The sequence below is a fragment of the Scomber scombrus genome, chromosome 3, assembly GCF_963691925.1.
Source record: "Scomber scombrus chromosome 3, fScoSco1.1, whole genome shotgun sequence".
NCBI lineage: Eukaryota > Metazoa > Chordata > Actinopteri > Scombriformes > Scombridae > Scomber > Scomber scombrus.
In genome coordinates this window covers 3088819-3106789 of record NC_084972.1, presented here as the reverse complement: position 1 = coordinate 3106789, position 17971 = coordinate 3088819, and the positions used below count along the sequence as shown (strand labels likewise).

The following is a 17971-nucleotide window of genomic DNA, read 5'->3' as shown; positions in this document are numbered from 1 at the left end:
TATAACAGGCCTCAGTATGTGTCAATCAAACGTGTATATGTGTTTATACATTACCTCTCTCATCTTTGTAGTCTTCTAAATGAATCATACAAACAGGGATAACGGTGCACTTTCAGACATTCCCTCTTCACAGGTTTTCATAGTGTTGCACTTTGTTGTATAAACTGTATTTAGTATGTTACTGTTTGGACATGTCCTTTGCTTGTAGCATACTGAGGCCTTTATTCAACCAACATCAGTCATTATTGCTGATTCTATCTAACCCAGCTCTTAGTGACAGTAAACAAAGAGTCAAGTAAGTACTACCCCAACTGACACTGGAGTTGTGGGGCTGATGCCAGTACTAATATTACGGAGTAATATGTATCGGCCAGCAATCTTATATACAGAATATATACATAAATGCATCTTCTTCTCTTTTTTTTTTTTTACAATGATCCCTCAAATGTGGTTACAGAAGATCTCAAGATATGTGATGGAGTCATTATATTAAACAGTTTAACATGAACTTTATTGTATAAAATGACATCAGTGCACTGAAACAGTAAACTTCAATGGACATTTAATAATTATGAATTACTCTAAATAAATTTAAAAAATATATAACTTGAATTAAAAATAGACCAAATATACATCAAATGTTGCCTATATAGATAGATAAGAGATAGATAGACTTTATTTGTCATTCAGATTGTACACCATACAGTGCACATCAGAATGAGATTCTGTTGCAATGACTCAAAAATAGTGCAAAAACTGGTGCTGAATATTAAAAATAATAAAACAAGATTGAAAAAAAGAACTATGTATAAAAATACAAAAATATATTGAACAAATATATTGCACAGCAGTAGTTTATAAACTTGTACAGCCCATGGAACAATAATAGAATATATAAACTGATACTATATAAATAAATAAACTGATATCAGCTGAACAATATATCGATTGGGCTCTACTAGTAAGTAAAATAAATGAACAGGAATTAGATCAATAAAATCTAATGCAAGACAGACAGTTAAGGTACATTTTTTATTAATTATTACTACCATTAAATTGGTGATGATAAAACTGTCTAACCTGTCTAAATATCTGGCCCTCATTCGCTCTTGCACACTGTGTTTTTCTAATCCTAAACCCAGATTCTGGAAATCATGAGTCTTGTGTAACAAATGGTGTTGCTGAAAGCTATTAGTGACTTGGTTATTTAAGTGTATGTTAACACACTGTGTCTACCGATGTTGTATTGTAAGATTTCAGCAGATAACTTCACTTCACGAAGCAAATCTGGTCTAATGTTTGCCCCTAAACCCAAAGCCTGATCTCACATGAGTACTTTCTAAAAACTTCACATCATTCAAAAGCCTCTCAGTCTGCAGGCACTCACCAGATCCTGCAGCCAGCCTGTGTTTGTGTGCGCCTCAGCACATTCAGAGCACTACCTGCTCTGGAGGCAGACTCTCAGCCTCACAGTCTTTTGTTTGATGCTGTGTGTGAGTGACTGAACAAAGTAGAAGCTGCTCCATATTCATGACTAAAGACACAGGAGCGGGACCCAGACACACACAAACACACACACACACACACACACACAACACACACACACACACACACACACACACACACACACACACACACACACACACACACACAGACACACACACAGACACACACACAGACACACACACACCCCTCAGGCCCTGACAGCTTGTTAATGCTACTTGGCCTTGCAGTACAGGATTTCATGCCGGCAGCACAATGCTGACTCCAAGAATCGAACCAATAGCGGGGCAGCGAAATGAAGTGTGATTGGCCAAAGTTTCCCAGTAACAAAGAGGGAAGATAGTAACAGCAGAGTTAAAACTTCACTTTCCTGTCTCTTCCTCTGTGTGTGTGTGTGTGTGCGTGTGTGCGTGCGTGTGTGTGTGTGTGTGTGATCAGGAGTCAAACTGTCAGCCCGTCAGCAGACACTCCAAACAGTGAGCCAAACTGTCTCTCTCCTCATGCTCAATGATTCTCCCTCGCCCAGTGTTACAGTCTCACTCCAACAGCTACTCAACCGAGTTATATTCCTGGCTGCTTCAAACGTTTCCAAAAAACTATTGTGTGAACTCCTCCAAGACCAATGAGATAATTATCCACAACTCTGGCACTCTCTGACTAAATGATATTAAATATGGCTGCTTGTTTAACCTCTACAGACAAAACATTTGACCCCTTGTATCCTGTGGATGGGGGTATTGTCATCCTGGAAGAGACCACTCCCATCAGGATAGATATATTTCAAAGCAGGATAAAGATGATCTCTCACAACTACTTTGAAATAGGATGGAGGTTTGCATCCATTTGTTTGCTACTAATCATCGCCAAACATGTTGAGACTCAGCCATTATGCGGCACTGCAGTTGATCCCAGTTCCAATCCCGCCTGCTCACACTGTGCCAACTGCTGCTTCCAGTTATATTGTTTTACATGTCACTGAAAAGCTGAAGGACTGAGGTGGAAATGAGGCAAAGTGGGCTTCGTAATGAATCATCGCTCTTTGTTTTCTGGGATTAAAAAAACTTGTACTGTCTTGTCTCCTTCCCAGATGAGAGTAGTGGGGTTTTCCAAGCAGACATCACTGTGTTGTCTACGGTAACAAGAACAGCTTAAACAGCACAGATGTGTCTAAATGCAGGGGAATGGATGAATGTGGGAAAGTGGGGTCAAAAAGAGAGGGATTATCTTTTCTGGCCCATTAAAACTGAATTATTCTCTGGTTTAATTATCACGGTCATTTTTTAATACTGCGCTATAGTAAGAAGATTTCAGTCTGACAATTATCTAGGATTGTCTGCTTGTCCACTGTCTGCAGGCTTAACTGTCCTCACTGCGTGTTTGAGCATGTCTTTCATTTGCTTAGAAAAGCTCAGATATTAAATATTGCTTTTTTTTATTGTTTAAAAAAAAGGAGTCTGCTTCAGGTAGAAAAGCTGACACCTGAGAATCTCCTTTTATCATCCAGCATACACTGTAGCATTAATATTTAAGGTGGAAGAAAAACAGAATGCTGTCAGCTGGAAGATGCACGGAGATTCTTCACTGTCTCATGAGTCTATGGTTGAAGCCCCACAGATATATCAGTCAGCCAATATTGACCTATGGGATATATCGGTATCTGCGTATATGTTGTCCTATATGGGCTGATACTTTTTAAAGTATTTAATTTACATTTGATCATTGTTCTTAATTCAAACTGAATACAAACATGTCTTTGATACGCATTTTTTGTTATTTAGTTAGTTATAATTAGTTTAGTTAGTTATAGTTAGATTATTGTCAAATGGTAAAATATCATGCATTCATTACTTATCTTTGTAACAAGTGTTTTTAAGGGATCATTGCAAAAAAAAAAGTATGTTTATGTATATATTCATTATAAAATTATCGGCAGACATATCGATATCAGAATTTTTGTACTACTCAATATTGGCCCCAAAAATCCAGTATCGGTCGGGCCCTAGTTAAAATGACAACTAATCAATTCTGCAATCAACAGGATATTAATGCAGATCACTTTGATGATCATTAATCTGTTCTTGAATGATTTTAGCTTCTTAAACTGTTTCATGTCATTACAAATTGGCCGACTACCTCAGCAGTTATTTTTTCTTCTTTTTAAATAAAAAGGAATTCAATGTGAGGAAATCCTTTGTGGCTCTGCTAATATGTCCTCATTTCTAACATCCACTAAATTATCAGTTGATCATCACTTTTTAAACCGTAGCCTTAGAACTAAATGAATCATTTAATCAAACACCCGGATCCAGCTAAATGTAGCTGCTGGGAACACACATGCTAATCTTTCCTTTAAAAAAGTAAGTTTCATTTATTTTAATTCACTCAAATGTGGAACAGTTCTCAGCTTCTAATAGGAATTGTGATAAACCTGGTTCAGATGTAACAGCTTTATTCTCACACATATCGGTCCAGCTTCCTAACAAACAACAGTACTATGGGACATGTGCAGAGAATGAAGCCTGTGTGAGAGAAGAAAGGAGTTAATATAAACAATAAAAAAACAGAGGAAACAGAGGGAGAGGCAGAGAGGACAGACTGATGGAAACAGAAGATAGAATAGAGTTGTTTAAGCTTCTAAACTGGAGTCAACTAACTGGTGCGGGGGGGTTGGGGTCGGTAGGGGCAATCGTTTTGACTCTCCTGGAGCAGAAATATCGTGACTGGCAGCATCAGAGCACAAAAACAAGCTATTATTAGAATAAGCACAGGGAGAGAGGACAGATGGATAGAGAGATGGAGAGATGGAGGGAGGACGGGGTCTCAGCTCTCTCGGAGGGGGGCGGTGGAAAATTTTGGGCAAGCTGCACAAAAGACAATATGGAAGAACTTACCACAATAGACCAGAAAACCACAAACACATTAACGTGGGAAACTTTTTTGAAATTCCCATAACTCTTTCACTCATCGCTGCAAGTATGTGGTTGGAGGAGCCGACTGCTGATCAGCTGATATAAAAGTGACTTATTTGTCACTGCTAGATTATGAGCTCTGATCCTCCTCCGCATACTGTAGAGTATAAATACTGTCAAACAGCCCTTTTCCACTTTGTGAACTCATTGAAATGTAATGTAACATGTTTCCACTGCTCTCTGCTCTGTTTTGGGCTTCAGTTCCTAGAAGTATTATCTGTGCTCTGGAGGTGAAGCTCCAGGTACTTCCAGGAGCTGCTCACACTGCAGTGCAATGTCACCTTGTCAAGTAAATGTGAGCAACAACAACAACAGAAGTATTCACTACTATATCTGTATCTGTATCTACAGGACAATCAGCAAAAAATTAAAAACACTTGTTGAACAAACCAAAATCTGCAGGTTCTGAATCAGAGAGAGCTGAGTCAGCAGTTACACACAAAACAAACAACTCGCCAAGGGGTCCAATCCGGCCCACTGCAGGTTTACAGGAGCAAGTTAAACTGTGAGGAGCCTACTTCATATTAAATGCTGCTTCAGAAGTTTTTCCACCACTAACAGAATACAATTCTCTGAAAAAACAATGAATACATATTGTGATCATATTTAAACCATCCATATATTAAACTTCTATCAGCAGATTGTGAACAAAGTCATCTAAAAAAAAAACCTGAGACATAATATTGTTTAATTTGCATTCATTTTTCTTAAGACATCTCAGACTGTTCAGTTTTGTAAATAGATGGTTTATTATAGTAAAGTTATAATATGTATGTGGCCATTAAACTAAAATGAGTTTTACCTCAATCCATCAATAGAAAGTTAATCGGCAGCTATTTGTTGATAATCAAACTATTGTTTCAGTCAGTTTTTAAGCAAGTATGAAAAAAAAGGGGTTTTAACTTTTCAAATGTGATGATTTGATGCTTTTATTGGTCATAAATGATACCAAACTGAATATCTTTGGGTTTTATTATGTCACCTGGACAAAATTAAACATTTAAAGACATAATGCTAGAAAATTAAATCAGACATTTTCACTATTTTTAGACATTTTATAGACACAATTACTCCATTAACTGAGATGCCAGTGACCAACAATCAGTCTCACTGTGTTTGCTATGATCATGAACCACTGCAGCCAGGATATGAGAGACAGCTGGATGATTTTACTGTTTTTATTTCTCACCATCTAACCAGTAAAACCAGCGAACCAATCGCCACGGAAACAACTGAATTCTTTCAAGATTTCATTGGGAGCGGGAACCCTCGTTCTCCACGCCTGACCAACTTTAACAGTGTTTAGTGAAAAAGCTTAAAGTTTAACAGACATTTCCAGACATCATTACTGCTCAGGTGGAGAAACTACAGACCTCCAGGAGACTGAGAGAGCATGCACACACACAGATACTGAACTAACTTGTGTGCACTTGAAGCACAAACCCTCTCTTTATTTAGAGGGAGGATGGTTTCTATTTTACTTAATGCCTTCATGCTCACACTCAACACTCAAAACATTACGTGTAATTTCGAAACTGGGAACAATCACTTTTTGCACAGATGTGATTTTTTTTTTCTCTACACAATAAAGAAAAAGTGAAACTGACATGTTCTGAATTCTGGAAACAAGGCGAGCAGCTTGGTGAAGGCTTAACCTCCAACAGCCTTCTGAAACATTCAACAACTGGTCTGAAAATTCATTTCCGACTGACATGGTACTCCTCTCCGAACACACACACACACACACACACACACACACACACACACACACACACACACACACACACACACACACACACACACACACACACACACACACACACACACACACACACACACACACACACACACACACACACACACACACACACACACACACACACACACACACACACAGCGTAATCCTCTTTTCCTCAGAACACTGGTCTTTTTTTCTGAGAAGCAGTTAAAGATGGAGCTGTTGCAACCTGAGGATAATATTGAGGGCAGTGCTCTTGAAGCAAGGGCAACAGAGGTGATTTCTGTTAGGTGCTCATGAAGGGGTCGGCCAAACCTGCACAAAACACACACACACACTCGTGCACATATATAAAGACTCCTTTCTATGCCTGTCTGGGCAATAACAAGGGCAGTGCAGAGAGAGAGTGAAGGGTAAATGTTGCTGTGTTGTCTGCTCCTCTCTGAATATGCTGTGTGTTTGTGTGTGAGTGTGTGTGTAAAACACACCGCTACACAAAGACCTTCTTTGTGGTCCCATGTGGCTAATGCTGCTTTTCCATAGTGTTGCCTTCATAAAACATTAGGGTGTGTGTGTGTGTGTGTGTGTGTGTGTGTGTGTGTGTGTTGCTTATAGAGTCAGGGTAGCCAGCCTGTTTCATAAGATACAGGAGGTGAGAATGAGCTGTAAAACATTTTAAAGAGCACTGCTGGAGCTCTTTTTACCAGTAAATGAGCTTCACACACAGCAGTGGTATTAAAAAAATAAAAAAATCATTACCCTATTGAAGTTGGAAAGCAGCGCTGCCAGCCACTCTACAGTTTTGACAAGGCATGAAACCATGGAAAGCCTCGGGGCCTTCCCATGGCTGTGAGTCACATAATGGGATGATACACAGGTTATATCCAGGACAAACATGGAATCAAGCTCTCGCACAGTTGGGAGTCGCTGGAGGGCTCAAACCAAATATAACTAATTATTAGTCAACAAATCTGTTCAGCAAGAAATAACCAGCGGCTCTTGTTACTACAAGGAACACAATGAAATGAGGCTGAGAGCTAGAAGAAAAGTGGATCTGACATGGTGTTGGAAGGCTAAAGTGTTTATAGCTCTCCTGGAACACAGCCATAGTGTTGCACTCGGTTGTTCACATGAAAAGAAGTGACAAATTGTTGTGTTGAGAACGTAACAGAACGTAAGTCAAAAACCCAGCTCCTTTCTCAGCTTCACACAGCTGGTCCATCATAGGATTAAGTGGGTGTGAATGTCAGGTTGTCGTTTCGGCGATTGGTTGGACACAGTCTACCAATACCTTTCATTTTCAACCTACACTCCACTCTACCAACTGAGCTATTGAAGACTTTGCATGGGTTTCATCAAATCCTGTTTGGCAAACCTTCAACATTATATAGGTTGACCATTAAAAACAGCCACCTATATTGCATTTTGTTCATTAAAACAACAAGATTAATGACAAACTTACTACAAATCTTCTTAATGTCTATCCAGTGTCAAGTCGGACAGACATCTGACTTATAGGACTCATTTCAATCTAAACAGATGAAGCGATGAAGCCCATGGGCCTGAAATAGAATGCTTTGACATTCTGACAATGTTAACAAGGAACAAACACTGCTTTCAAGCTGGAGTTGAACCAGCGACCTATGGACACCTGTTATTTTCAACCTTGCATGGGAACACATACAGATGTTTGGCAAACTTTCAACATTATGGGATGACCATGAAAACAGCCACCCATATTACGTAATTTTTTTTAATTAAAACAACAACATTCATGATAAAGTAACTACGAATCTGCTTAATGTCATTGAAAACCCTCTAAACATGATGGACAGTACCTCTCCTTGGCTAGGTGGTATCCATCTGAAATAAAAGGGTTTATTTCAATCTAAACTATGAAGCAATGAAGCCCACGGGCCTGCAAAAGAATGCCTTAACATTCTTGCAATGTCAACAAGAAACAAACACATCTTTCAAGCTGGAGTTAAACCAGCAATCTATGGACACCTGTTATTTTCAGCCTACAGTCCTCCCCTATACCAACTGAGCTATCAAAGGTTTGTATGGAAACACATACAGATGTTTGACTTTCACAATTTTTAATTGAGCATGGAAACAGACTCTTATCTTACCCTATATTTTGCTAAAAACAACAACATTCGTGACATGTCCTACCAATCTACATGAAATTCTTGAAGAACCACCACACAGGGTAATCATGACCTCCATTAAAGACCAGAGGGATGTTGGGGATTTCAAAGGTATTTGACCACCAACAAGCAGTTCTGACAGAGTATACTGCTGCCTTTAGAGTCTCCAGCCATGCTAGCAGCTCTGTGCGGCTGCAGGCAGAGCAGTGCTTTGAGCTAAATGTTAACTGATCCAACTCACAGTGCTAACATGCTGATAGTTAGCATGGTAATGATGATGACAGTGTTCAGCAGCTTAGTTTAATACGTTAGCATAAGCTGAGGCTGATGGGAATATCATAAGGGCCGTTTACACTGCAGGAACTTGGGGGTAATTTTAAGGGGCTGTGACCGTTGGCGTGTCACCCACCCATAGCAGGAATCTCCTCTGAAAGACAACCTTCCAGAACTTTTATGTGGGCAAAATGAAACCTGCCTTGTGGTATGTACTCCGTGCAGCTTGATGTTGACTCAGTGCTGATTGGGTATACTCAAAGTGGGATGTGACATCAACAGAAAGGGCCAAAATAAGCGCCTATAAACATAACCTCCAGAGTCCGGTGGGTCCTATCAAGGTCCTACTCTGCAATGGAGACACAACAGCTGAGAGGACAGAGTCAGAGGATGTTCCTGTAAAGTTCCCGCCTCATACATTTTACCTGGAACTTCCTTAATGGAAACAGGACTATTAGTTCTGCAGGTATTTGATGTCAAACCAAAGTGTTGGTCAAGTTGAAATGCTGACCTGACGATAGCAAGAGATTAAAAAAAGACAGAAGATCACCAAAGTAATTCAGAGTCATCCTCTGGGGACCGTGAATGTCTCTACAAAATGTAACAGCAACCCATCCAAAGGTTACAGAGATATTTCAGTGAAGACAGAGAGGTGGACTGACTGACTTAACCTCCTCTAGAGAACATGTTGGCTAAAAACAACTGAAAGTCTGTTTCCTAAAAAGCTGAACAAACACATGATAAGATCTCACAGTGATTAAACCTTTAATTATCAGATGTGTGTGCTTCCTTGTTCCTCAACTGATGTTACTTTGTTCTCAGAGTCATACGTGCGCATTTTCTCCTTAATAACCCAAGACACTGATTACAGCCAATCAAAGGTTTCCTTTTTAAATCCTGCACACAGACTGGACTACAGTGTACAACTCCACCGAGCATTCATAGACCACATTTTGGGGGAATGAGGCTTGTCCTATCACATCTCTGTTTCCACCTCTCTTCACCGGGCTCTGTTAAAATACCAGGGATTCCTCTTGGAAGTGAGCGTTGCCGAGCTGGACCTGGTGCTGCTTTAACCCAGCTTTAGTGTTCCAGGCTGCGAGAACAAACCGCAGTCCCACAGCCTCTTATGGAGCTCAGGAGGGGGATTTTATGAGCTGCTCACAATGCAAATGTAGTCAGTATTTCTGAATATGTCACGGGGGAGGGTAGACAGTGTGTGTGTGTGTGTGTGTGTGTGTGTGTGTGTGTGTGTGTGTGTGTGTGTGTGTGTGTGTGTGTGTGTGTGTGTGTGTGTGTGTGTGTGTGTGTGTGTGTGTGAGATGAGGGTAAAGATTTTAGCTTGAGTGTGTGTCTCAGTGGATGCATTTCTAAGTATCTGTGCAAGTTCATAATGTTATGAAATGCCTAAAGGGGTACTTTGAGTGAGCACAGGTGTGTGTGTGTGTGTGTGTGTGTGTGTGTGTGTGTGTGTGTGTGTGTGTGTGTGTGTGTGTGTGTGTGTGTGTGTGTGTGTGTGTGTGTGTGTGTGTGTGTGTGTGTGTGGTGCTAATCCAATGTAACACCATGACAACCACAGCGAGTTAGCTCTCAGTGTAATACAGTCAGAGAATCATGACACTGTCTGAAACTATGAGTAATCTCTAACAACAAACCTGCTCTGCCACAGTGGACCACCCTGAAGGTGGGCTTGCCATTGTGGTTTTGGCCACCCTTGCTGAGCGCCCGTATGAAGCTGCTGCTGGCTGCAGCAAAGCATGCTGGTCCACCAGAACTGACACAGAGGAACATCATAGAAGGGAAAATAAAATAAATAAAAAAATTAAAACTATGTCCTGTCTGAATCAACATTGCATTATGTTGTTTACTTCCATCCTGACAGTGCTGCGTGTGTGTGTGTGTGTGTGTGTGTGTGTGTGTGTGTGTGTGTGTGTGTGTGTGTGTGTGTGTGTGTGTGTGTGTGTGTGTGTGTGTGTGTGTGTGTCACTGACACAGATAGATATCATCACAGTGACTGCCTTCCTCTCACCTGTGCATGTTTTACGAGCCAGGGGTTTACAACAAGGTGCTGAAGGACACTAGCGTCAGTCTGGTTATTAGACTGTAGAGGTGTGAAGAGATGGAGGGAGGGGAAAGGAGGGAAGAGTGAGGGGGGGGCAACGCCACCTCTTCTCATCACCCACCCTTCAGAACACATGACCCTCATATACTGTCTCACACTGTCAGATATCTGGCCTCCCTACACTCATCACTGATTTCCCCCCCCCCCATCATGTTTTTCTCCACAACCTGAACCCTGCTGATCATTCTAGCCTCATTTATACTGTGCTGCTGGTGCCCTCACACTCCTCACACTCTTAGCCCTTTTGGTTCAGTTTGTTTAGACTGGTGTGAAAGCACTTGACTGAACTCTGATGTAGACAAGCCACCAGACAGTGTAAAACATCCTGGTCCAAAGTTAAATCTGGTGCAGTTAGGTTTGTGGTGTGAAAGCAAAGTAAAAGCAACCAAAGGACTTCATGATAGTGGATATGTGACTGATAGCATATATTATAATCTATGCATCTGCTGATTTGTATAAGTGGGGTTACTGATACATGGTAACTACCCCCTTTCATAATATGATGGTAAGAGACCCCTGATCTAGAGTCAATCAGTGGAATTTAATTTCCCCATGTTGGTCCATGCAGCCTGATAATGAGGAATGAGTAACCTGTCAGGCAATAATGTATGCGGGTGTGAAAGAGACCCTGATCTGTCCATCAGTTAACAGCAAAGGTTCCCAAACTGGGAGTCAGAGCCAGTGCAGGGGAGGGGGCACATAACTAGGAGAGAAAACACATGACACTATAGACCTTTTGGACTTGATTTGGACTTCCAATTTAATATACAGTGTGATATCTTTACTGTCACTACCGTCAATGCCATTTTTCAGTTTCTGAATTGTAAGTCCTGAAACATGTCCAAACATTAAAAAAACACTAGTGTCCATGATATTGTTCATCACTAACTGCTAACAATCCCACATTGCAATGCATCACATTTTATACATGTGAAAGTTACTGCTGATCAACACCACACCTGTCAGTCATGGTCCCAAATCTGACTTTACTGCTCAGTAGTAGGAATGGGTCCAGATATAATACCGAGATTTGCCAATTTACTTCCAATACAAACTAATCTCCTATCAACCCTTCATCTCTCCTCACTCTGTTATTAGTAAAGCAGAATGGAAAACATAGAAGTAGCTGGTATATTTTTAACTGACCTGCGCTGTCATTTGTTATGATAACAGACATCACTTATAGCAGATTAGACCAGCTGTTTCTCATTCTTTGTAATTTCACAACAGCTCAAATCAAACGGTTCTAATGTACTATCTGTGGCTGTTGTCTGCATTCACATAAAGACTGTTCATGTGTGTTAACTGAATGTGTCAGATACATATTATTAACATGTTGGTTAGGCTGCCACTAAAACTGCAATGATTAGACATTTTAACCCTTACATACTGCTCATATTTATATCCCCTCATATCTCTGTACATAATAGAGCAAGAAAGTGGATTCTTCAGTTTTTACATGTTTTGTTGATGGAGAAATAGCATTTATAAACACACTATATATTGGTCGAACATTACATGACAATTTTACATTTATATTAAATGTGTATAAACAGCATTTTTGAACAGTGTTTTTTGCATTTTTGAATAAATATGGGTCAAACCCTCAACATAAATGCTGCACAAAAATGTTGAAATATTTCCATTTTTGTATATTCAGGGTCATATAAGGGAAAGTTCGTCAAATTTCTGGGCTTAAAGAAACGTTTTTAGGTTGTGTTTTCTTCTCTCAAAAAAACTGGGTCAATTTAGACCCTGAACAGCATGTAAGGGTTAAGCTGTAGTTATTTTAGCCTTTAATTTAACAGAAAACCCTGTTAACAGTTGATATGGATTCAGATTTTAGAAATGGATTCAATAGCAGATTTGAATTTGAAGTGAAAAGTCAATGAGGGTGTGATCTGATACATTTGGGAAGCATAAACAATAAAATCTGGTGATACTTCTGCTTCTTACTTTTGCTCCCTGTGTTTCTATCTTCCTCCAGTTTTATTAGTGGTTGATAATAACACAATAAATCAGATGAAGTGGTGTAACATTTTTACAGCTTCCCGAGCAGAGCGTGACTAAAAACCACTAGTTTATTTTGGACTTTCTATTTCGTAACCATCTCACAAACTGTAAACTGTACTAAACAGAAGCACATCTCTGCTTACTTTAACTCTACGTCAACACCTGCAGCCAAGCTCCTGATTTATTGTTTCCACTGTACTGGCTTTTCAACAATTACACAATAGAACTTGCACAATTTCATATCATCTGCCAATACCAAGGAAAAACTAATGACTAATGAAGGCTGGAATCACTCACCTCTCTAAAACCCATTTTCTCTGCTCTTTATTTAAGTGTGGACACCTGGTTGTAAAGATGCAGGAATACCTCACCTCACGCTCCTTCCCCAACCCGGACCTTCACACTCTTTTTCTCCACTCCCTCACCATAAATAGTGCAACATCTCAGCAGCAGTTCTCGGCATTCCGAGTTAAATGCACACACAGGGAACGTTTTCCCCCCTCTCAGCTCCGGCCTCATCTCCTGCTGGGAATATACAGTAAAAAAAAACTAATCTGCACAGCACAGCACGCTTTTAAAAAGGTGAACCAGAAGGAACAGGGCTTTAAATTATTTCCGTTACACGAGACAAAGGGGGATGTAAAAAATTTAAAAAGGTCTTGCTAATTTATCTGTGTTTGAAAAGAACGTGGCTGTTCCTACCCCCTCCTCCCTCCCTCTGGGAAAGCACACAGAGGAGAAGGCTGTTTTAGCTGTGGTTGTATATATAACACAATAACGTCAGTGTGTGTGTGTGCCGCATGTTGCATGGTGATATTGTTTGGACTTTGGTGGTTCCTGCAGTGTTCTGGGTGGATGTAGTCATATTTTAGAGAGTATTTTCAGCTGTGTGATGGCTGCTCCCTGTGCATTCATCAAATGACAGGTTTCAGGAACAGAGAGGCTTTATTTTGAAAAGGAGCCTCCACACTCTTTCTATACAGCAGCTGCTGATGCTGACAGACTGACTGCAGTCAAATGTACTGTAATAACAGAGCAGTGTATGGATGATATATGGATCATATCTGACTTTTTGAGGACTGACTGAATTGTGCCTGTGTGACAACAGTGACAATACTGAGACAACTGTTCACCTGCCTACCTGGCTGTGAGAAAAATAACACACTTTTCTACACAAGAAGATATAACTCTCAAATGCTAATACAAATGCTAACAAGCGTTAATGTTACCACTAATAAGACAACTACTGTTAAATCCCAGGAACATTCAGGATCAATAAAGACACCTACCCCACCCTACTTATAAAGCACTTTTCTAGTCTTTTTGACCACTCCAAGCACTTTTACACTACATGTAAAATTCACATTAAGCCATTCATTCACTGGTAGCAGGGGCTACCATCATCAGGAGGAAATTAACATTCACACATCATTGGTTCAGCCATCAGGAACAATTTGGGGTTAAGTATCTTGACGGAGGACACATTGACATGTGGACTGGAGGAGCCAGGAATCAAACCGCTGATCTTCCAATTAGTGGACGACTGCTCTGCCTCCTGAGCCACAGCCGTCCCAAATAGTCTCAAATTGGCATAACATGTTTTATTTAGATTAAGAACTATGAATCTGCACACTTCCCTGACAGTTTCTGATACTCGTTGCTATGGATACACAGTCTGCACCAAAAAAATATTACGACACTGCACAATTAAAAATACAATTTCTACCTTCTAATCCTGTGTCTCTGTCTTCTCATTATATTCCAAAAATGCAGCATGTTAAACATTTTTTTATTTTTTTTACTATTTTCATATCAAAATCTCTTTATTCTTCTTCTTTGCTTAAACTCTTCATGTTCAAGTTTATTGGTCAGAGCTAACAGAGCATCAAATCTGATGGATTTTATTATAATTCTTGTAATTGTTCACCACCCACATCTTCAGTTTCCTCAGAAATACGTCACAATAGAGACTAAACACACTCCAACTTGTGTTTCAAGTTTTACTGAAACCGTTTAGTCGGCTACTTTCAGCTGCCTCGGTGAGTGTCTTATTTTGTCTGTTTATTCTTTGATCAGATTTTCCCTCTAATTCAAATCGCATTTAGTTAATTTCATACTTTAACTTTATACAGCTGTTTATGTTTAAACATTAACAAGAACAGGCCAGCAGCTGTGTGGGAATGTAATTAGGCACAGAGGTGCTTTGAGTTAAACACTCACAATGACAATGACATGATCATGTTTAGCAGGTATAATGTTTAACGTGTTCACAATATTAGGATACATGTACATTTTGACCTTGTGATGTCACTAAAGAATAAGTCAGGTATCATAAAAGTAATTATACTCTATCCTGTGGGAAACATAAAGGTCTTCACAGTAATAGAGATTAGAGTCTGGTGGAGGAGGGGCATTACTCTCTGGAGATGTGCTGTTAGTGACACTAATATCTAACACATTTCAGATGCTTTGCTGACTTTATACTAAGAGAAACAAACATGCTAATAATCAGCAAAGATATAGGAAAAGCTTTGTTTTCAGCATCAGTAATGAAACTCATACATCACACAGGCATCGCTATTGAAACATTGTGAAGCCATACACAGTTAATGACACAATGGAGAATAAATAGAAGAAGGAAAATAATGCATTGGCTGTAGATGATACTGCACGGAGGAGAAAGAAAGCAAGATATGCATGTAAGAGGAGTAGTGTGTGTGTGTGTGTGTGTGTGTGTGTGTGTGTGTGTGTGTGTGTCTGATGTCTGATGGTAAAAGAAATCCACAGTCAAGTCTCACACCTCCACTCTAACAGTCTCATTCATCATCGTGCTCCAGACAGCACAAGGGTCACCAACCCTCCACTCTCTCTACACACACACACACACACACACACACACACACACACACACACACACACACACACACACACACACACACACACACACACACACACACACACACACACACACACACACACACACACACACACACACACACACACACACACACACACACACACACACACACACACGCAGCTCATTAAACAGGAAGGCAGGGGATAAAAGCACTCACCGCCTCTGCTCTGAATTCACCCAAAGCATCATTCACATCTAAACAAGGTCTGAGTGACCTGACCTTGGAAGATAGGCAGCAGCCAGCACTGTGCTTTCATCTGACCAGGAGGCACCAGCACAGGTAGGTAAACAACAGCATACAGCCAAGAGGAGCAGCCAGGACCCCTCATATCACCCCAGATACATCCAAATACTCTCTTTAGAAACGCTGCACATTTTCAGCCAGCTCTGATCTTCACAACCCTCACAGTAGAAAATCATTGATAGAGTGTGGTAGATTGATGTGTGGAAAAGATATTATCCAGTTATTCAAAATCTGACCTGATACACTGTGGTCCACCTGTGATAGGATGGGATGTAGTCCTGGAGGTGGAGCTGCCAGGTTTGACTTATGATGACAGGAGAGGGTCACACTCAATGGTCACTTTCTACACAAAAAAAAGACAGAAAGACAAAAAACATTTTCCACACATGAAGTATAGATGTCAAACAGCAAAATATGTGAGGTCATTAGATATTTACACAGCAGCCAATCAACAACTACAACTCAACAAGGAGGAAAAACCATACCATATATGGAATATCAATACATTTATTATCAATACATCTAAAATGTCTAAACAACTATTGGATCATTTGTTGTGGTATATTTGGTTCAGACACCCATGTTCCTCATAGGGTGAATTACAATAACTGAAGTGCTAATCACTGTCAGCATGCTAACATGGTGGACTGAGATGGTTGCCATGGTAAACATTCAAACTGATGATCAGTTTGTTAAAGAGAAATAATAATATTTTTAAACCTTGGTCATGTTCTTTTCTGTCTATGGGTCATGTTAACTTCTACTTCACACTTCCTTTAAAAGATTCTGGAAACATGACTGACAAAACAACCTATATATGCTGTATAGGGATCTGTCTACCTGTATAGGGATCTATTGAACTGTATAGGGATCTATTGAACTGTATAGGGATCTATTGAACTGTATAGGGATCTATTTAACTACAGTATATACAGTAGGGATCTATTTACCTGTATATGGATCTGTTTACCTGTATATGGATCTATTTAACTATAAAGGGATCTATCTACCTGTATATGGATCTATTTAACTATAAAGGGATCTATTTACCTGTATATGGATCTGTTTACCTGTATATGGATCTATTTAACTATAAAGGGATCTATTTACCTGTATATGGATCTATTTAACTATAAAGGGATCTATTTACCTGTATATGGATCTATTTAACTATAAAGGGATCTATTTACCTGTATATGGATCTATTTAACTATAAAGGGATCTATTTACCTGTATATGGATCTATTTAACTATATAGGGATCTATTTCCCTGTATAGGGATCTATTTATGGATACATTTTCTGGTTAACATTAGCTGCCAGCTCTCTACAATGGAGGTAGTGTGTGCAACATTCACATGATCCGTTACTCAGAACGAGCCAGCCAACATCTTCGTTGTAATCATGTTACCATACTGATATTTAGCTTATATAAGCTCTACCTGGTTGTAGACTGTTTTCACATCTCATGTAGTTAGGCTAGCAGTTTTATCCCAGACATTTCCCCAGACCCAAAGTATCCCCTTACTCACACACGAACACACAACTCTGGTAGAAGTCCTTTAAGGATTTAACAGACATTCTTTAAAACATATACAAGTGAAGGAGATGAGTCCAACATGCAGCAGCACACTGACCAAAGCCTCAGCACTGGTTCAACATGTTGGTAATGGGATCAATGAGATTACACAGCGTCAGGTACACAGCTGCCCTGCCACTGATAAGCTGGGTGAGGGGTGAGGTGTCACACACACACACACCTCCCACTCAGTGTTATGACAGGCTGCCTCCTCCCACCCACAGGAGGTAAAACCCACAGCTCTGTCTCTCTCCACTGTGGGAGAAAAATCCATAATATGTTTGTCTCATAGAGATAGAGGGGCTACTGGTGCACCTCACCCCTCCATCTGCATGTAATGACGCTCCAAATCAATTCCCAGTGCGACCAGTCCAAACCGAGCCTGGGTAAAGACGAGAAGATGCATTTTTTGGGAAAGGAAAAAAGGAGAGGGGGGGGGGGGAGAATGTGTGTGGGATGATTAG

General features: G+C 40.1%; 1 protein-coding gene across 1 annotated transcript in view; it reads right to left on the bottom strand.

The window, feature by feature from the left end:
- plxnb1b (plexin b1b) overlaps positions 1-17971 on the bottom strand; it is a 127030-nt gene that overhangs the window by 57689 nt on the left and 51370 nt on the right. The window contains exon 3 of the mRNA XM_062442246.1: positions 16166-16272. The gene's annotated coding sequence lies outside the window, so the exon portion shown is untranslated. The remainder of the gene's footprint in view (positions 1-16165; positions 16273-17971) is intronic.